The sequence below is a fragment of the Maniola jurtina genome, chromosome 16, assembly GCF_905333055.1.
Source record: "Maniola jurtina chromosome 16, ilManJurt1.1, whole genome shotgun sequence".
NCBI classification, from domain to species: Eukaryota; Metazoa; Arthropoda; class Insecta; order Lepidoptera; family Nymphalidae; genus Maniola; species Maniola jurtina.
Genome location: NC_060044.1, coordinates 6914389 through 6936614, shown reverse-complemented (window position 1 = coordinate 6936614; position 22226 = coordinate 6914389). Strand labels below are relative to the sequence as shown.

General features: G+C 34.4%; 1 protein-coding gene and 1 long non-coding RNA gene across 2 annotated transcripts in view; both read left to right on the top strand.

Annotated features, from left to right (window-relative positions):
• LOC123873283 overlaps positions 1–22226 on the top strand; it is a 272851-nt gene that overhangs the window by 69926 nt on the left and 180699 nt on the right. The window lies entirely within an intron of this gene.
• LOC123873290 lies at positions 11474–20599 on the top strand. The gene is made up of 3 exons (XR_006797654.1): positions 11474–11533; positions 14664–14665; positions 20588–20599. It is a non-coding gene; the product is annotated as an uncharacterized LOC123873290 (long non-coding RNA).

Below are 22226 nucleotides of genomic sequence, written 5' to 3'. Positions count from 1 at the left end.
TAGTTTTTTTTTTGTTTGAAAGATGGCTTGATCGAGATTGTTCATAGCTATAATCCAAGAAAATTAGTTCAGCCGTTTGAAAGTTATCAGCTCTTTTCTAGTTACTGTAACCTTCACTTGTCGGGGGTGTTATAAATTTTTAATTTACACTTGTATACTATCAGATCGCGAGGAATTGTAGATATGCACCTCTATAAGTCAAAATTCCACGGACTCTTATAAAGCGATTCGCTTTCTGGTTTCTAATAAATACCATTGCTAGAATATGGAACGCCCCGGCTTCCGTTTGCCCCGCCAGTTATTATATTGGGACCTGCAAAAGAAGAAAGAAATTTAGTTAGGACAGGTTTTGATAAAATTTTAAATAGACGTAATAATGAGAGTATTTTATTATTATATTATCTACACTGCTGAACCACGAGGCATCATGATGATTGTATTTCCCAAAACAAGCGCTTTTCTTTCTTTGCTAGGATTCGGAATGCCTTCCCGGCTTCAGTTTTCCCTGATACCTTTTATACTTATTATAGGTATTTTCAAATTAAGACTGAATAAGACTTGTTCTAGACTAGGATGTTCCACTTTATATATATTTTGAAGAAAAAGAAAAAAGCTCGGAAAAAATCGATAAGCTTCACCTACCATTTCACATGAGACTGACACATGTTATGTTTACTAATAAGTTATATTTCAACATTTTCAGTATATCAAAGGTTACCGCTAATACCTACTCGTATTTGCAAACAATTTAATACCACTGTATTAATTAATGTTAATTGAAAGCGCAATATATTGTCTACTGCGTTGTACATTGTGTACAGAAGTGACAATCTACTAACAAAAGCTTCATTATGAGGCTGGCTTTTGGTTCAGTTACAATGAAATTAAATGTAGACCAATTTCATTAACCGAATGACACATTGTTCGCTCGTTATTACAATCTATTACGCTGGCTTTGACATTGAGCCCTGGATATTGAGCTGGGTGCTCATTGGCTAGTATCGCTTCTTTTACTTTTTTTTGAGCATCTGAAACAGCTGGTTTCAGTAGATTATGTTTCATAGAGACGCTCAGTGGTGTTTCGGGCGTCCGAATGGATATTTGAGCATTCAACAGCTGAATGACGTAGAAAAGCTTGTTTAGCTTATTTTAAAGACAGCGGCTAAAGTCCATGTGGCCGATTTTGTTGTACACAATTTCTTAACTTAAGTGACAGGTCTAGGTATATGTATTGTACCAGTGCTCAGATTTTTTTTGATCTTGTGCCATGTGAGTGCACGAACTCATTATAAGTAATTGTTAAGTATTTCATTACTAACTACTACTTACCACTCAGTTTAAGTTTGTTTATACTTTATGCACAAGATTAATAAATTAGTTATCTTTCTTTCTTCTTTCTATTGCTATCCTTGTTATAGTTAAGTTAGTGCAAGTACATAATGTTTTCTGCAAAAAAGGATAGATAGTACTTTATATAGACCTTGAGAATTGACCTCAATGTGGCTAATTCTGTTGCATACAATCTCTAAACTAAACTAAATCTAAACTCGTGCTATCCTTTTCTGCAGGGAGCATTATTAAAGAAACTCAGCCTAAAATATTATCTAGAATTCAATACTTCTAGAAATTCTGAAGTATAATTTCAAAAGTACAAAATTCAGTTAATACCAAAACAATTTTATAATAAAAACATCATAAAGAAGTTGTTTGACCTCCTTTTGAGAAGAAATCTATACTAATAAATAAAATTGGAGTGTCTGTCTGTAATTTCGAAATAACTACCTCATATTAAGCTCATATGGTTATTTGAACGATACCATAACTGAATCACACGTTTTTAAAATTTTTGTCTGTCTGTCTGTCTGTCTGTCTGTCTGTCTGTCTGTTTGAAAAGGCTAATCTTTGAAACGGCTGAACCGATTTTGACGGGACTTTCACAGGCAAGTAGAGGATTGACCAGGGCGTAAAATAGGCTACTTTTTTAACCGACTTTCAAAAAGGGAGTTGTGTTTTTCTACCTATGTACACCGAAATCTCCGAGATTTCTGAACCGATTTGCGTCATTTCTTTTTTAATCGATAGAGGAACTTTGCGACATTGTTTCATAAAAAATTTGGAGTCCAACTCCTCAATCCTGATGCTGCAGGGGATCTGACCAATCCACGCGGGCGAAGCTGCGGGCATCAGCTAGTTGTTAATAATTCTCTTTCACAAATCAATTCAAAACAAAGGCGGAGTTTGAAATATTCATTAAACTCTGGCTATTGTTGGATTGTTATTTTTAGAAGAATAAAAAAGCGACTAACACAATCTTGTTGACTTTATTCGTTCTTTCATTCCATTCCACGTTCGTAAACAATCCGGTGTCTTCGTATTTTCTTAATCTGTCAGCGGTCTTTTATACCTCGTATCTGTAATTAACTGGGCATTACTTAGAACTAGGACTTAGCTCATAAGTTATAATACCTATAGAGTTGAACAATTTACGAGTTACTTATGGGAGATATGTTTAACTATTATGTATTTTATATTACTCTGCTCTAGTAGCCATAACATCTTAGAATAATACACTTAAGTTTCTTTACAGCAGTTTTGAAATGCTTAGGATTCGGAACTTCCTGCTCAGAAGAAGCCGTAGAGAATTTCATTTCATCTGAGCTTTTTATATAATATGCTTACAGTATGTACACTCAGTTAAGTAATTAATTCTTTTGCCGATCTCTTTGAATAAATCACTTCTCAGCCAACTTGGACATTTAAAAAGTTGTCTTTTAAATTTTAAATATCGTTCTCAACGTTCCGCGGTTTCTTTTTGTGTCCACTTTCGTATTCTGTTCGGTGTCAGATGGGCTTCATACTTGTGGTTGTTTGCTTTAATTATGTTCATAGAGTCTGTGAAAGCTGATAGTGCAAATTCAACTGGGACTTTTAAAAACCTAAATCCTCGTAGATAAGGAACTTTTTGATTTTCCACGACCGGACCAAAAGTAAGTAGTTTAGATTTCAATCCCCGGAATGCAAACTATCTCTCTACCAAATTTTATCAAAATCAGTGTAACGGATGGGCAGTGAAAAGATATCAGACAGACTGACATGCCAATTCGCGGTTATAATTTTTAACCCCCGACCCAAAAGAGAGGTGTTATAAGTTTGACGTGTGTATCTGTGTATCTGTCCGAGGCATCGTAGCTCCTTAACCGATTTTAATTTAGTTTTTTTTTTGTTTGAAAGGTGGCTTGATCGAGAGCTATATTCGAAGAAAATCGGTTCAGCCGTTTGAAAGTTATCAGCGCTTTTCTAATTTTCTTATAGAAGTTTTTGTATCGGGGGCTTTTTAAATTTTGAGTTATAATCATACTATATGGATTGGTAAAGTCATATAAATACGTACTTAGTATTTTAGAAAGCAAAATACCCAATATGTGCTAGCAAATTCATGATGCAAAGCAGATTTACAAGTGCCAATATAAGCGTATAAATACGTAGTATTTTAGAAAGCAAAATACTCTATATGTGCTAGCAATTTCATGATGCTAAGCAGATTTACAAGTGCCAATATAAGCGTATAAATACGTAGTATTTTAGAAAGCAAAATACCCAATATGTGCTAGCAAATTCATGATGCAAAGCAGATTTACACGTGCCAATATAAGCGTATAAATACGTAGTATTTTAGAAAGCAAAATACCCTATATGTGCTAACAAATTCATGATGCTAAGCAGATTTACAAGTGCCAATATAAGCGTATAAACACGTAGTATTTTAGAAAGCAAAATACTCTATATGTGCTAGCAAATTCATGATGCTAAGCAGATTTACAAGTGCCAATATAAGCGTATAAACACGTAGTATTTTAGAAAGCAAAATACTCTATATGTGCTAGCAAATTCATGATGCTAAGCAGATTTACAAGTGCCAATATAAGCGTATGAATACGTAGTATTTTGAAAAGCAAAATACCCAATATGTGCTAGCAAATTCATGATGCAAAGCAGATTTACAAGTGCCAATATAAGCGGTCTCTATTCGCATGTTTTTTCGGTGAAAATATTATTTGTCGGGGATAACACGGTTTATGCTATTTTCACACGGACGCGGGGCGGGAAGCGTTCGCAAATAAATACTCCGGTATCAAATAAAACTAACTACATTCACCACAATTTAACTTTATCGCCGTGTGTGGTTGGCGTTTTGATAACTTCCGTTTTGTTTGTACTAAGTATTTAAAAATGTGCTAGGTGATAACTTTTGTGAGAACTCCCCTCACTGTACTACCTACTGTACTATATGTTCACAAACGTTTTTTTAGCAAACATAAAATAGGATCTAGGCTTGCAAAAGTTTATATTTCAATAAAAAATCTTTCTGGAGAAAACCAAGATGCAAAAATCTTAAGTTTCTAGACCCAGCGAATTGATATGTCAGTCAGTCAGTTTCTCCCTGATAAAAATATAGGTTTAGAGATGGAGAAGAGAAGATGTGTATTTAGGTTTATTTTGATTTCCGAATTCTGACGATTCGAATGTTTTAGGACTTCTCGGTTTATTTCCGATTGGATCAATTTGAGCAACATTGTTGTTTACCAATCATTCTGATGTTTATCAAATCGAAAAACGGTTTTTCCAGCCATTTCCCTTCACAATTGTGAAGCCATATTAAGGTTAACGTCGTTTTTCCAAGGACAAAGTATTATTGCGTAAACAGGCTTCAAGGGAATTTGAAGTACCCCAAACCATACTCATTCCATACATCAACAAGTAGAAGTAAAGCGGTGAATTTTAGATATAAAGTAGAAGTAAGTGTGAAACGTAAATTTTACCGACGTGTTGAATATTTTCCGTTTGTTTTTACTTGAAAACACAACGTTCAAATTCTAATTGAAAACATATTCAGTTTCAAACGATAGAGCAACTGTTACACGTTCGCATCACATATTGCTTTTCGATGGCGATTTGTTATTCGTAGCTTTATAAAATGCTTGCGCGAACTTTTCTCTGTGGAAACACGACGGCAATATGAATTTAAAGTAGACATATCGAGCTAAGTCACTACGTAAATAATACTGGCTTTTACTGGTGACTATATACATGTGGATTTGGCGTCTGGCAGACAGAGGTTCTGAAGATTCGCAAAAAAGTTTTGAACATTTGTTTTGGAGACTAAATACTGAGGCTGCAAGTTTAAACATGTGACGAATAGACTTCCTATACAAACTTTTTCTGCATCACTACCCATATTATAAATGCGAAAGTATTTGTTTGTTGTCGCGGAGCAACTAAGTTGTCGACGTGATCATTCTCAGAGTATAACCATAGAAACAACTGGGAGATTTTTATGCTTTATATTGTATGCCATTCAATCAGTGAAACTACAACTTTATGGGTTCTCATAAACGTATGATGGTTGTAAAACTTGCAAAAGTCGGTCAAATCCACCCTTCTTAACACGCGCTTACATCGGTGAATTGGGAGACGTTACACGGAACCATTTACATAAGTACGATGTTCAACTACGTAATTCTTGAAGCCATAAAGCCTGAACGAGAATTTTCCCCTTTTCCGACAAAGTGATACAATGTATGACTTTGTAACACTGCAGGATTTATAAAAATTCAAAATATTTAGTAGCCCTTAGGTAATCTCAAAGCCTATCAAAAGCAATACGGTTAAAGTATTGAGTTTTATTAGACTTGTGCCTACGTATTATCGCACAGATATACATACGATCACCTTTAGGTAGGTATACCTAAATAACTAATTAATACTAATATTAATTAATAATATATTAATTTAAAAAAAAATAGGAAATCTATCAAAACGTCTTTATTCCTGAGATAAAGTTATTTGACGACTAATAAATCAGTCCTAAAACAGATTACTTTGCAGTGATCTACATACAAGTGTTAGGTACGTATATAATATATATTATACGATGCTGCAATATATGCGAGACCCTTGCAATCGCACTTGACAGGTTTATTCCTTATGTAGGCTCTTTTGTATCAAATGAATTCCAACTCTTAAGCTACTTTTGCTGTGATGTTAAATGAAGTGTATCAATTTGTTTAGTCCTTATTTGAGGCTTAATATCCATGTTGGCTTAATAACCTTAGCCGTGGAACTTTGTTAACGCTTCGTTAACGCGGCGGTCTCCGTTTTCGTCGATACTAAACTTTACTAAAATGGAATTAAGTTAGGAACGCATGGATCGAAAAATTTGAAATTAATATATAATATTTTTCATTATATCCCCTTGGATTTGGTCCGATTAAAACATGATTGGACAAACTTTCCTCGATAGAAAAAAAATCAGAAGTTTGGTCTAAAACCTTAGACTTTTGGGTTTTTCTCTTTAATGACAAAGCTCTTAAAGACGTAACTTTCACCATAGGTGTAAAACAATCAAATAAATAATTCGGTCCGATCATTTCACAGTAAGTGCTATATTTCAAATTATATTCTAAATTATTTGATTTCACGCTTCCTCGCTTATTCTCTTCAAATCGCGTACAGAGCGAGTACAAAGAATTTTCGACCCTATTGTTGAGTATTATGGGCCGTAATTACGTTATCTTGTCAGTCATACCCGTCGCCTCAGCGCGGCAGGACCTGTTTCGGGTTTCATAAGCATTTTGTCATACTGTAATTGTACAGAATGCCATAGAGTAGTAAATTCAGTACTATGTTATAAAGTATTTTTATTTAGGATTTTTCTAGATTTTAAGATAAGTTTATATTGTGCATTTATTACATTAAAAAAGTAATTATTTTAAAAAGAATGCAGTAAACAGTACATTGCAGTGTAGTGAAGCTAATATTAGGTCATTATAGACCAGGACTTATAATTTGAAAATAAAAATTAATTAATCTGAGTGCTCTATCCCGGTAGCTCAAAGATCAAAAACCAAACTTGTAAAATGCATAAGTATTAGAAGATAAGATGGAAAAAAAACTTTATTGATATCAATTTAAAGGTTTTTAGGGGAAAGTACTAATTATTATGAAAATAGGATGAGAGGAGACCGCGTATAAGCAAGCGTAGTGTAGGACGTCCTCCAGCACGATGGACTGATGATATAAAGCGGCTGGCGCTCTTTAGGGAAGGCCCATGTCCAACAGTGGACATCCACGGGCTCATAATGATGATGATGATGATCATGATTATTATGAAAATGACATCCACTTTCAAGTCCGAGATGTTTATCCAAGGTGTTATAATTTTTAGTTTCTTCACTTGCTATGCAATGATATCATTTATTAGGGTTCCGTACCTCAAAAAGAAAAGCGGAACGCTTATAGGATCAATTTGCTGTCTGTTTGTCTGTCTATCTAACTGTATGTCTGTCTATCTGTCCGCCTGTCAGTCTGTTTTGTCCGTGTGTGTTGTGTCTGTCAGGAAAACCTATAGGGTACTTCCCGTTGACCTAGAATCATGAAATTTGGCAAAAACCATGAATTTATGGGTTCATTAAAAAACAATGTGTTTCAATTTTCAAAGTAAGATAACTATACCAAGTGGGGTATCATATAAAAGGGTTTTACCTGAACATTCTAAAACTGATTTTAATTTATTTTTAAGCATAATAGTTTTTGATTTATCTTGCAAAATGTCGGAAAAATACCTGAGTACGGATACGGAAACTTGGTGCGCGAGTCTGACTCGCACTTGGCTGGTTTTTTTATGTATATACGTCACTAAGTAGTCAATAATAAGTTTGACTAAAAATTGCAGTGTCATAAATGTTTTATAGATCAAAAAAATAATCATACTATTAAATATTCCTTCAACTTAGACCTTATTGTCACAGTTTAAAAGTTGAAAATGTGCAAAACAAAATTTCATACGTACTTAATACTTTTTCTCATAAAACTAGTTCAATTTACAAGAAATGAAAGATCCTATTGTGTTTGCCTTTGTCAATACAAAGGATCTTTGTGGCTTTTGTGTTCTCACTCACGTATACTAACATTAAAATATCGATGTTAAAATATTCGTTGTAAAACTTACCTTATGCAGTTATTCTTAAAGTATACATTAAATTGTTATTAGGACGAGAGTTGCTTCGTTTTGGAATGCCAAATCAGTGTATCAATTTTTCTTGTTTTGAATCGAAAGGTAAGAACAGTAATAAAATGTAACTACTGAAATCGTTTGTTCGTAGCTTTTATAGGTTCGTGAGAAGTAGTATTGTTGTATGATAATTTGGTCAATTTACAGATCAAATTTCTCAAAATCCTGTCTTAGTGCGGGTCTACGTAATATAGAGAACCAACTGCACCTTTTCAAACTTCAAAATCCCATCAGGACCAGTCCTGGCACAATTGTTAGTTAGTGGTAGTACCTTTTCACCCCCACTTTTTTTCATATTACATCCGTTAGGTCAATTTTTTTCGTATAAAATGTAGCCTATGTTACCCGGATTTACACCTCATTCATCAAAATCAGCCCAGTAGTTTCGGCGCTACGGTGGAACACACAGAATCTGGATACAAACACACACACATACATATACAGACTGCTAAAATCATAACTCTTCCTTTAGGCTTTGCCGCAATGGGGTAAAAAAACAGGCTGAATTGAGAACCACCTTCTTTTTGGAAGTTGGTTAAAAATTAAAAAAGGAGCAAGCAACAGCCCATTTAGACTATTTACTTTTCCAGACGTTTTAGATACTATCTCATTCAGCGTTTATGTCATCCAACTATGTAATTTGACGTTTGGCTAATGAGGTGTTCTAATCATACAGACTATTCACAATTCCAGACGTTTTGCTACTTGTGCATTCTGTTTTTATGGCGTACAGCTAAGTTGACTCTCTGCTGACTGGGTAATCTGCTTTGATGTCATCTAGCTGAATTATCTATTGGCTTACTAGGCACTTTGCTTTCATGTCAGTCAACGTAAAATTGTCTTTTAGCGAAAAGGTAATGACCTCTTTTTCTGGATGCCTAATGATAGGCATCCAGAAAAAGAGCTCAGCTTCTGAATTAGAGAAAATAATTACTACAAATTTAAAATTTGAATCAATGGCCCGAATCTGAATATAACAAAAAAGCTATAAAATATTTTAATCTCTGTCTTGACTTTGTTCAGTATCATATAAAAACATTTCTCCAGCGCTTTGACTTTGAACCTTAACGTAAACAGTTAAGTTAGCGTATTGAATGTGTACATACCTACTTATGCTCTTTTGGAATATTTCACCTAATTAGTTAACTTTTATGGCTATTAGCTCCGAGCGGGCCGGTTTGACTGTAACCATATTGAATAAACAAAAACAAGGATTATAAACAAAACAGCTTTTTATACAACACGAAATATATTATAATGTTATCCTGTTATGGCTGCAGGTGCATATAATCTCTTTCAGGTGTTTTTGCACGCCTAGCGCGTGTGATATTTTTTTACTGTAAACGTTTTGATAATATGAAAAAATAGGATTTTACGATCTCGGTAATTAGTGAAATGCAATAAATAGTTACTTGTGTAATGTCCGTGCTAACTATATTTTCATTGAATTTCAGTTGAGTGTAATTTCTATAATCTCAGCATCTATAATAGCAATAAGATATAGAAAATATTAGATTTACTTATAAATGTAAGTAATTAGGAATGACAGTATTATCATTATCAATAAGTGAAAATTTCAGAAACTTGGACTTGTCCATGCTATAATCTTTTATCCATGTGAAGTATCTTCTTTCAAGGCCAAATGTAATGGTCACCACAGTAATGACCAAAACTGGCAGATAGGGGTTTATAATGAGAACGTTAACGTAAAATAGACCTTAACCGCCTTGTTTTATAGCTCAAATTAATCCATTCATGTATAGCCAGTCAGACAGAACCAGAAATTAAAATCGGTGTAATTGAATTTAGGACCTTAAGTCAAGGTTATTTAGGCCCATTTTAATTTAATGTTACTGTGTGTGTGTGATCTCATTCTATGAAAGTTGGTGAAATGTTAAATCTCCTACTATAATAAGCATACAGGTTGAAAAAGACTCCTATTAGCATGATTGTAAATAGATCTCATTCATTATTTCTCGTTGTTGACAAAACAATAAAAGTACATTATAATATTGTTGTTTTTTTTTTATCAGTGACTGTTTACTAACTAATGATAGTAACTTGGCAACAGTGTGCATTAAAATCCATACTAATATTATAAATGCGAAAGTGTGTCTGTCTGTCTGCTACGTTTTCACGGCCCAACCACTGAACCGATTTTAATGAAATTTGGTACAGACTTGGGATACATCCCGGAGAAGGACATAGGCTACTTTTTATCCCGGAAAAATGAAGAGTTCCTACGGGATTCAAAAAAACCGAAATCAACGCAGGCGAAGCCGCAGGGATCCTCTAGTAGTATATAAAACAATATTTAACTTGTACACATATTTTTTATAGATACGCAATGTTATATATTACAATAAAGTAACCCAGCGAAGTCGAATGTAATCGATTCTGATGATACCTACAGATTAATTTTTTTAAATAAATTTTTAATTATTTCATAATAAGTATTTTTTATCACTATAACTTTGAATTTTAATCTTATACATAACTTGACTTTTTACTCCATCGTAAACACTGAAGTGGGGTGACGTAATGATTAAATGCAGGAGCGATGTGAAAATAATAATCTACACTGTGGCGATGCGCAACCGGTTTAGGGGCGTCTAAGAGAGATGCCGATACAATGTGTATCGCCATCTCTAGATTTGAAATTATACCTGGAATATACCGTCCCCTTAAGCGCCCGCCTTTACTGTTTATTTGTAAACATGCTAAAAGGGTTCTTACGGAGAACTTGGGTAGATTTTTACAGTGTTTTACCAGAGACTTCTTTTTTATTTTCCGTTTGCGCTTGGCCAAGATATAATCACCCTTAGAAAATAGATTCTAGCTTTTTCATTTGCATTGCACTCTGACCTGAAAGTCAATATTATTAATTCACATCAATGAAGAAAAACTGGCAGTAAATTATATATAAGCTACGGTAATAGATAGGCTAATAATTTTATTAACACCTTGACCTTTTTTGGGGGTATATGCATTTAATTTATTTATTTATTTATTTATTAGGACACCAGAAAATTATAATATTAATACATTCTTAAATCTATATACACACACACACATTATTAAATATATAACTTATTAATTAGGTGTCACAACTTGTGCCAAAAGAAATAAAAAATAATTATTAATAAACAATAAAAAAGTTTACAATGTACAAAATTTATGCCTTAAAATAAAGTAAAATAAAAATACTAACTAGTTATTAATGAACAAATGGTGAAAATTAACTACAAGTAATGTGTAATAGTATGTAATATGAACCGATTTATGTCCTTAACAATTCTATTATTTGTTTCTTGAATTTAGGTAGTGTGTTGTGGAAGATGTCAACCCCTTTACTGATTGTGTTGTAGGTTTTAGTTAATCTGGATATGGTGGAAAATTGTTTGAGGTTAGTTCTGGCTATGGGTTGGTGTAAAAGACCGGTTGCGTGGCGGGGAATTCTGCGTGGGACTTTAAACTGGAAGGCTTGTAAAAGTGGTGGGCAATCAATTATACTTCTTAGAGTCTCATAAAGAAATGTCATGTCGAGGAGTTTTCTGCGAGTCACTAGGCTAGTCATTTTAAAATATTTCAGTTTGTCATTATAGTTAGGAAGTCGTTTGTGTAGTTTGCATGAATATGCTAGGTGTCTCAGAAGTCTTTTTTGAACGCGTTCCATCCTCAACTGGTGAGTATTATAGTTAGGTGACCAAACCACGCTACAATATTCCAGAATGCTTCGGATATAAGTATTGTAAATTTTTATTTTTGTGCTTGGCTTGAATATCTTACTATTCCGAATTAAAAACCCCAACATTTTTGACGCTTTAGTGACAACATTCTCAATTTGCGGAATAAATGTTAGTTTGCTATCAAATATTATACCAAGATCTCTTAAGAGGAAAGATAATGCGAATGACATAGACGATTTCACCTTCAAACTAGCAATTTTGACATGTCATGACCCTCTATTGACAATTAATCAAGCAGACATTTCAATCTGCGAAATTTACGCGGACTTTTAGTATTTTGACGTAGGAGGGTAAAAGATCCAGTAAATGAACGAATAAGGACTACCCTGACATTGACCTAAAATTAAGGTATATGAGAATCGTTCTATATATAATTTTTATATTTTGTGTGTCTGTACACAGTAGGTATACACTCTTAAATTATTTAAATATCAAAAAATCAAATAAAATGCGTGGTATTAATTATTATAACTTATTTTATTTAACAAAAGGATAAATTGCCAGTAAATGAACTGGGAATTTCAGTGAATGAACGAACTCTATCTAGTGCATAAACTCTCGATTCCTATTAATAAATAAATTCTTAAATATATTTTCGGCTTGGAATTCAAAAAAAAATGTCAGATTTTCACAGTTTTTGACTTATTGTATATTTTTTTCTACATTTTGCGCGATAAATCAAAAACTATTTTACATAATAATAATAAATAAAACCTGTTTTAGAATGTATAATAGAGCCCTTTCTGTATAATAGAGAAAAACTTAATGCCCATGTTGCACCCAAGTCGCTGGAAGTGCAACAACAGCTGCTGAATGTTTTGAGAGTAGTGAGAACAATATACCGTAACACATGTTATCAGATTTGTTCCTTTGAGCCGAGAAGCCACATGTTCTGATGCTTTTTAGACAATCTAAGATCTCTCATTAAGTGGTCCAAATCATTTTGATTGAATAGTCTAAGTTGAGATGTAAAAGTCACTACATCGTCACTACCTTCTGAAAGTTCTTGAAGTAGATTGGAGGTACTGGGTTGGGGCTGAGGTACAGATTTATCACCAGAAGTCAGAATCGTTCTAATTGTAGACTGCAAGTTACAATAGAGTCGCTTGGAACAATTTTTTTGCTGTTTCTTCTGGTTATATTCACAATGCAGAAATAATAATCATCATGGTGTTTAGATGGTTCGCGCCAAATTATAATACTTTTTTTAGTAAAAGTAGGGTCTATTCTTATTTGCTCATAAACGCAATGAGGAAATACAGCTTCCACATATAAAAATTTGGAGTCCAGGCCTTGCTGTTAGCTGCTAATGGGTTCTCAAAGTAGCCCGAGTATGCTTGTTTTACAAAGTTAGACACACTTGCACGACATTCTTTAATACGTACTCGCCACCAAATGGTACAAAAATGATTGGAATAACTTGCAGATGTTCTTCTTGATGTTAACACCTCGATAAATTTTGGAAATTACTTGTGTGATCTTAATAAAGTGTGAACATACAAAGTGTGAGTATAGTGCAAAATATGGGGGTACCTGTATCTCAAAAACTAGAGCTGCTGTGTAAAAAATTAAAGTAGATCTGAAATCAGCGACGTCAAATTAGTAAGAAACAGTTTCAAAACCTAATAAAACAAAAAAGTTGAATTTTGTATGCCAGTGAAATGATTCGGAATCGGAAGCCACTTTATATATCGCGAAATTTGGAAATGTGGTCAAATTTTCGAAATCCATATTTATCAATGAAAAGCGACATAATTTTGTAAGTAGTACTTACTTACTTCAGTTTACTATTTTTGAACAGTTTCGCAGAGGTACCTACAACAATCGGCCTCATTCAATCAGCCGCCATATTTATAGTAACAGGCAAATAAATACAATTAAGTATTGGAACTACAATACCTATGCTCCTAAATGTATCTTAAAAAACAAGTCTCATTCAGCGTTACAAGTGCAGAAGAGGAAGTAGACAGACGGATTAACATCAGTTCGAACAAGTACTGGGCACAAAAGGAAAGAATGAAAGGAGCTTACCCAGTACATCTTAAAAGATCCGTTACAGATACATGCATCCTGCCATGCCTCACCTATGCCAGCCAAACATGGGTCCAGACAAAGAATATAAAAAGAATAATAGTGACTTGCTAAAGGGCGATGGCAAGGAGCATAACTTAAGGAAAAAATATTCAAAGTGAGAATTGAAGACATAAGAAAAAAGACAAAGCCTACAGACACCTTGAGACATGCCCTAAAACTGAAATGCAAATGGTCATATTGTATCGATTTTTACAGATGAAAGAAGGACAGGAAAAATCTCCCCTTGGCCAGGTCCAGCAGGCAAAAGAAAAATAGGTAGACCGAAGACGCGTTGGTCTAATGCTATTGTGCAAATCGCGAGAGAAAATTAGCTTGATAGTACCAAAGACAGAGAGAAATGGGGATACCCAAGAGGGATCCTTATCCAAGAAAGAAGAATACCAGAATAAATATTTTAAAAAAAATCTAAAGAAAAATTAAACCGACTTCAAAAACCACAAACACTAAAAAGTAAAAATAATTTTAGTGATTGTGGTTTTTGAAGTCGGTTTTATTTTTCTTTTGAAATTTTTTTATTTCACAATTTTTAGTGGCCCCACTGTACTATAATATGCCATACCCAGTTAAAACCCTACTGTTTACTAAGATATTATCGAGCATCGATATTAAGATCGCGAGCAATTTGCTCTTATCCATTGAGGAGTTCCGTTCTCCATCTCGGAAGATATTCATCAGATCTTCATCAAATTTATATGGGACCACCTGCGAAGTATACCCTATCAAACAAAAAAAAATCCAAATCGGTCCAGGCGTCTTTGAGTAATCGGGGAACATACGTTAAAAAAAAAAGATACCGAGGAATTCAGAACCTCTTCCTTTTTTTGAAGTCGGTTAAAAATATTTTTTAAATTTTGGTAACAGTTTCCTTTTTGTGATCCCAGGGAGCTTTAAATATCGATTTTGAACCAAATCGGTCAATCAACAAAGAATTTCAAAATGGCGTCGACTTTTTTAAATTTTGGTAACAGTTTCCTTTTTTGTGATCCCAGGGAGCTCTAAATATCGATTTTGAACGAAATCGGTCAATTAACAAAGAATTTCAAAATGGCGTCGACTTTTTTAAATTTTGGTAACAGTTTCCTTTTTTGTGATCCCAGGGAGCTCTAAATATCGATTTTGAACGAAATCGGTCAATTAACAAAGAATTTCAAAATGGCGTCGACTTTTTTAAATTTTGGTAACAGTTTCCTTTTTTGTGATGCCAGGGAGCTCTAAATATCGATTTTGAACGAAATCGGTCAATCAACAAAGAATTTCAAAATGGCGTCGACTTTTTTGAATTTTGGTAACAGTTTCCTTTTTTGTGATCCCAGGGAGCTCTAAATATCGATTTTGAACGAAATCGGTCAATTAACAAAGAATTTCAAAATGGCGTCGACTTTTTTAAATTTTGGTAACAGTTTCCTTTTTTGTGATCCCAGGGAGCTCTAAATATCGATTTTGAACGAAATCGGTCAATTAACAAAGAATTTCAAAATGGCGTCGACTTTTTTAAATTTTGGTAACAGTTTCCTTTTTTGTGATGCCAGGGAGCTCTAAATATCGATTTTGAACGAAATCGGTCAATTAACAAAGAATTTCAAAATGGCGTCGACTTTTTTGAATTTTGGTAACAGTTTCCTTTTTTGTGATCCCAGGGAGCTCTAAATATCGATTTTGAACGAAATCGGTCAATTAACAAAGAATTTCAAAATGGCGTCGACTTTTTTAAATTTTGGTAACAGTTTCTTATTTTGTGATCCCAGGGAGCTCTAAATATCGATTTTGAACGAAATCGGTCAATTAACAAAGAATTTCAAAATGGCGTCGACTTTTTTAAATTTTGGTAACAGTTTCTTATTTTGTGATCCCAGGGAGCTCTAAATATCGATTTTCAACGAAATCGGTCAATTAACAAAGAATTACAAAATGGCGTCGACTTTTTTAAATTTTGGTAACAGTTTCTTATTTTGTGATCCCAGGGAGCTCTAAATATCGATTTTCAACGAAATCGGTCAATTAACAAAGAATTACAAAATGGTGCCAACTGTTTTAAGTTTTGGTAACAATTTCCTGTTTTGTGATCCTAGGGATCCTCAGATATTGATTTTGAACAAAATCTATGACAGTTCAAGAAAATAGATTGTAAACACTATTTAAATTATTATCATTAACATTAAATTAAATGAAAACACGACGCGCGACGTGTACTGCAGCCCCTGAGCTTGAGCACAGGTCGAACCGGTATAAACCGATTTTTCTCCGTACGCGACGTAGCGCCTGTGCTCACGCACACACGCGCCTCAAGCTTGTAGTAGTGTACCTATCGTAGCGCGCTTATATGAAGCTTTGACTCTGTTCGCTACTCATGTGGTTATACAACGCAATACCAAACTCACAAACACTCGTACAAACATACAGACAAGTATATACTCACACACACTCACACACACACACATGGACGCACGCACACGCACTTTTGAACGGTTTGAACGGAACACGGTTTTGAAATTGAAATTGAAAAAAGTGTAAGAATTTGTAAGAAAATATTTAAAAAAGGTATATCAGCCGGTTTTTTATTCCAGCTCTTAATACATGTAAAAACGTCCAATCTATTCATTTACTTGAGCCTTTACCCTAGTACCTAATTATATCGACCGCCCCATATCAAAACAAAGTAAATGTCATTTTTCCGAAAATCGTTTTATGTCATAAGCCTAACTTTCATAGTATGTCCCGTTGTATTGTAAGGACACCCACATTAAAGTAAAATTAAAAGCTAGTAAGTCGCTTTGACCATTTTAAAACATAGTAAGTCTATGAACTCGCTAGGTTTTTTATAGATTAATGCGCCTTACTAAGTTTTTCAAAGGAATTAGATTAAATAAAATAAATATCACCCATTATCTAAATACCATGTCAAAACAGTAAATACTTAATAATGCATTAAAACTTAAAAGTAAGATAGGAAAAGTCAAAAGGAGTTCTGACCTCTACATGTCAACTGTTAAATATGGTTTGCAAGGGAAATACTTTGCATACTTACATAATGTTTTTAGGGTTCCATATCTCAAAAGGAAACACGGGACCCTTATAGGATCACTTTGTTGTCTGTCTTTCTGTCCGTCTGTCCGTCTGTCGTGTCTGTCAAGGAAACCGATAGGGTATTTCCCGTTAACCTAGAATTATGGGCAGGTAGAGAGGTCTCAACTCTCATAGCCCAAGTAAAGGAATAAATCCGAGAACAAATTTCGTGATTCTAGATCAACGGGAAGTACTGTATAGGTTTTCTTGACGGACGGACGGACAAATGGACAGACAACAAAGTGATCCTTTAAGAGCTCCGTTTTTCATTTTGAGGTACGGAACCCTAAAAAAGAAAATGATGCACATGTAATGAATAAATGTGTAGGCCAGTCTTCACACTAAAATATTTAAACCCCTTTAATTTAAAAACTGTCATAGCCTAGTGGTTAGAACGTCCGCCTCCTAATCGAAGGTCGGGGGTTCGATCCTGGAATCACGTTCTACTAACTTTTCAGTTATGTGCGTTTTAAGCAATTTAATATCACTTGCTTTAACGGCGAAGGAAAACATCGTGAGGAAACCTGCATACCTGCAAGTTTTCCGTGTTCTCAAAGGTGTGTTCCTAAACTTCTCTTGAATTTAAACCACTTACTAGGTTTTGATCTGAGAAAGAAATTTGACATTAATTGACAAAATTGAGAGACCTAAGCTTGTATAAGAACACAGAAGTGTCATAATTCGTGTTCACTTTGCCTAACGTCTCTCGGAGAGCAGAGAGAGATTTAAACTGTTTCTTATAATCATTGGCCATATTTCAAATGCGAAAGTGTGTTTGTTGGTTTAATATTCAATCACGCTACAACGGAGCAACCAGTCGACGTGGTTTTTTGCATGGATACATTTAAAGACCTTGAGAGTGACATCTCTCTCCGCATCGTATTCTTTATTGCTGAGGGTTGTGACCTCTTTCCATTATTCCTACATCTAATGGTAGGTTTTCTTGGGATGCGGTGAGTTCAAAGAGCCTACGGAACTCGACTAGAAAAACGAGATTTTGACTCTTAGGTTTAACGGTTATGAATTAGTTATTATTATCAGTGATAAAATTGATTAGGGCTGCCAGGTAAAATGACATTTATCTCGGAAAATCAAAGAGTTTCCACGAGATTTTTTCCAAGTTTGCGCTACTAAGTACATATATTATGAAGAGGAAAGGTTTGTTTGTTTGTTATCGATAAACTCTGAAACTACTGAACTACTTGCACTAAAGACATAATCATCAACATCAACCGACAGACGTCCACAGTGAACATAGGTCTTTAATAGGGTCTTCCACATGCTACGGGTTTGCGCCGCCTGAATCTTTGCGCTTGCGCTTGACGACAATCATGCTTTAAAGAAAGCAATGATGAGGTCCAAGTTGGAGCACGCTTACCTAGAAGATGCCTATTCACTCTTGGCTTGCAGGTATCTAAGGTATATATGGCAGGAAACACGGCCGCCGAAATGGCGTTCCAACCCATTGCCCATTGGGGCTCTCCCCATTGCCCGCAGCATGAATCTGAGCTTTCTTATGATGGTTATATTATTATGTACATATAATATCTCATAAGAAATCTCTAACACACAATCCAGCTAAGTAGGTCCAATTTCAAAAAAAGCTAGCTAGCCGACAAATCTAACTCAGTTAGGCAGCCTTCGGGAACCTTCGAGATGTCTCTCGTCCAAAATTCCTCAATGCTTGAAGACCAGTCTTTGAATAGTGCATGATGTCAGTGATGAAAAATGGATCCGAAATATAGGTCTTTTTTGTACACAGGAAATGCCTGACGCATACCCCTCCGTCATGTGGGGCTTGCACCAAACTTGCACTACTACGAAATCCATTTCGGAACACGGCACCCGGAACGAGGCGCGCTATCTCCTAAAAAACATAGGTATAATACCTATTTAGAACACTTACTATCTGTCATCATAATCTATGACAACCTCCGAGTATTTACCTGGTAAAACCGTGACTTTAGAATAAATTTTAGTATATAAGCAGGCTTCATTTAGAAATGAAAAAATCCCTATTTTATTTTTCAACGATTATAAACACAACTTTCATTCAAAAATAATAAGCTTAAATTCATTTTAAATAATATTTTGCGACGAAATGACGCGCACAGTCCTTCCGCCATGACAGTCCAGTGGACACTGAATTCCATAGAGCGCCTGCAAGAAAATAAATAGCACAAGAAGTTTTTTGGTTAGTTTTAGATTATTTAAGAAATGAAAAACATTTAGTATAAAACTAACAGTTCGAATTGATTGTTAAACCTAAACATATCATTTTCTGGAGGTTGGCTTCAAAGTATCAAGATGTTAAAGTAAATTTTTACAGAACAAGTTGCGAACAGCAATGTTTTCAACTTGTTTTTTTTATTTATTGGGATAATGTATACTAAATTAAAAGAGGCCCTTATAATCTTCACAAACTGAAGTTTTTAATTGCATGTATTTAATAGCTGTTAATGCTTTAGAAAAATAAACAATTTACTTCAAAGTACAGCATTTTTGCGATTTGTCAAATAGCAATTACCTTAATTCTGATAATTCATTAAGGACTGTGCCGTAAATTTGATATTGAGATTGAATAATGTTTCGGTTTCGTGTAAATATTATAGAATTACATTTTTTAGCGTTTAAGGTCATGTTATTAATACTGCACCAATTTGTAATAGCATTTAAATCATCTTGGAGTAAAGTGCTATCTGTTAAGCTTCTAACAGTTTTAGCCAATTTAAGATCGTCTGCAAAAAGATAGGCACTACTATGGTTAATACAAGCTATGAGGTCATTAATAAATAAATTAAATAACCAGGGCCCAAGATGTGATCCTTGGGGAACTCCAGAAGTTGCTGTGTAACTGTCAGAATTAAATCCTTTTACTACTACATATTGAGTTCTGTTTTGTAAATATCACCTAAACCAATCTAAGATGGAGCCGCTTATCCCATAGACAGCTAATTTCTTAAGAAGTACCGTGTGACATACTTTGTCAAATGCTTTTGCAAAATCCATGTAAACAGCATCAACTTGGTTACCAGCGTCTACAGCATTGACTAGTTCGTTATGGTAAGTGACTAAGTTTGTACTTGTGGATCTTGAGGTAATGAAGCCGTGTTGTTGATTGATGAAGATATGTTTTGTATGATATTTTAAAACAGGGTAAATCATAGCCTCAAATATTTTAGCAAAAACCGACAAAATAGAAATTGGTCTGTAATTACTTACATCTTCAATGTTGCCACTTTTATATATAGGTATTACTTTAGCGGTCTTCCAAGCTGTGGGAAATATTCCACTAGATAATGATTTGTTAATTATAAGGAATAACGGTAAACTCAAGCATGATGAGCACTTTGAAACGAAATATGGTGGAATTCCATCTGGCCCCGGACCTTTACTAATATCAAGCTTTTTCAAATGCTTAAGAACAGTAATCACTTGCTTTAATGATGAAGGAAAATATCAGGAGGATTATCTACTTAAAGTATAAGGGCAAGCGACGGGTCTGCCCGCGAAATTCAAATTTGATTTGGTTTTTCGCAATTTGTAAACTAATACGACAACGTAGGTATACGGCATTTTAATTGCGACAATGGTGGTATCATCCTCACAGGTTTTTATAAAAATCTTTACTTGAAAAGGTCCAGTTTAAGAAATTAGCTCTAGTATCGACTAATCTGTGGGAATAGTCTTTGTAATCTTTTATGTCATATGTTTAAATATGATTAAAGCTCTTAACAATACGAACTTTTAATTTAAATAAGCTTTTTTTTATTTTAAACTTATTCAAAAAAACCATGCGAATGAATTCGCGGGAATATTCGAATGAATTATAGAACAGTTATTTATTTATAATTGCGTACAAGCAGCAGCATCTTTCCCGTATATATCACTCATTTTAAATGGTTTTAAATGAGATATCAGAAATGTGATTCACTTCAGAACAGGCCGTAGCTATCGCATTTCGCTGCGCTCCAATTTTATTACGGTTGTAAATATGCTTTAATAGTTAATACGGAAGATGAAAGTGTAATTTTGCGTTAAATTAAAAGAGCATCAGTTTAAAAGTCCCAAAGTGCCTGTTAATCTGTTCTCGAAATGTATAAATAACGTTTTCATCGAACGCAAATCTTCCGCTTTTCCGAACATTTTTGACTAGCTGACCCGCTCTGGAATTTCTGAAAACCTTTTCTTATGCTCCGGCTACACTAACAGGAAACCCTGTTGATAAACGTAACCGTGGGCATTGATGTGGCCCGAGCATTTGTGGAGGTCTACGTTATAGAGATACCAAGTTTTGTAATATCAACCAAGTCTAGATATATTTGTGCCTGGAATGCAAGCTCTGTAAAAAGGGCAACTGCTGAGTTTCTTGCCGGTTCTTCTTAATAGACGCTGCTTTCCGAACCCGGTGGTAAGTACTATTTAGAGTCGTGACATAATTAACCCCCAACCCAAAAAGAGGGGTGTTATAAGTTTGACGTGTGTATCTGTCTGTGGCATCGTAGCTCCTAAACTAATGAACCGATTTTAATTTAGTTTTTTTTTTGTGGATAGTGTACTTAGCTATAATCCAAGAAAATCGGTTCAGCCGTTTGAAAGTTATCAGCTCTTTTCTAGTTACTGTAACCTTCACTTGTCGGGGTGTTATAATTTTTTAATTTACACTTGTTTGTGCTGTCTTAGCTCTTACATTAAACAAATTGATTCATTTAATTTCATTTAACAATTAGATAGCCGTAATTTCGTCCACGTGGATTTTTAAACACCCCGTGGCACCTCTTTAATTTCCCGGGATAAATCTTATATCCGTCCCCGGGATGCAAGCTATCTCTATATCAAAATCGGTTGAATGAGTGGGCCGTGAAGAGCTAACAGACAGACAGACAGATACACTTTCGCAATTATAAATAATATTAGTATATTAGTATCCATATATTGGATATTATGGAACCCTAAAAAGTAGTTATTATAAAGGTCCTTAATCGACCACGGCAAGTAGAGTATTATGAAAAGTATAGTATATACTCGTATGTATATCTAAGGTTTCAAAATGTGTTTGAAAATATCAACCATTAACGACTTTAAAAATACGATATTATACAAAAGCTTTTACGTAAGGTATCTACGTAAAAGCAAGTTCGGGGCTAACCACAATTATATCCCTATGCATTAGTTATTTTATTTATAAGCTATAATATAGCACTATTGTACTATAAAAACAGTGTTGTGGTCACACAATAAATAACTAT